Below are 339 nucleotides of genomic sequence, written 5' to 3'. Positions count from 1 at the left end.
GTGTCCCCGGGTTGGGCCCCCCCCCCCCCCGCGTCCGGGGGGGGGGGGGGACCCCCAGCCGTACCCCTCCAGCGCAGCCCCGGCTCAGGGGTGGGGGCGGTTGAATAATAAGGCCAGGCTCCTCCGGCTTTAAATAAAGCTTTTCCATTTTATTAATTATTATAAGCATATTTTTTAAACATTTGTATAACTTTCTTAATAAAATATCCTGGAAAAGACAGGTTTTAAGTTCCCAAAGCAAGGCACTTTGGGGGGCCCTCCCCGAGTGGATTAACCCCCCCACCCCCCTTCAGAGACAGAACCGGCGGCACCTAAAAAATACAGGGGAGTGTCGGGGCG

The sequence above is a fragment of the Charadrius vociferus genome, unplaced genomic scaffold, assembly GCF_000708025.1.
Source record: "Charadrius vociferus isolate BGI_N301 unplaced genomic scaffold, ASM70802v2 scaffold1040, whole genome shotgun sequence".
Taxonomy (NCBI): domain Eukaryota; kingdom Metazoa; phylum Chordata; class Aves; order Charadriiformes; family Charadriidae; genus Charadrius; species Charadrius vociferus.
This window is presented reverse-complemented; position numbering follows the sequence as displayed.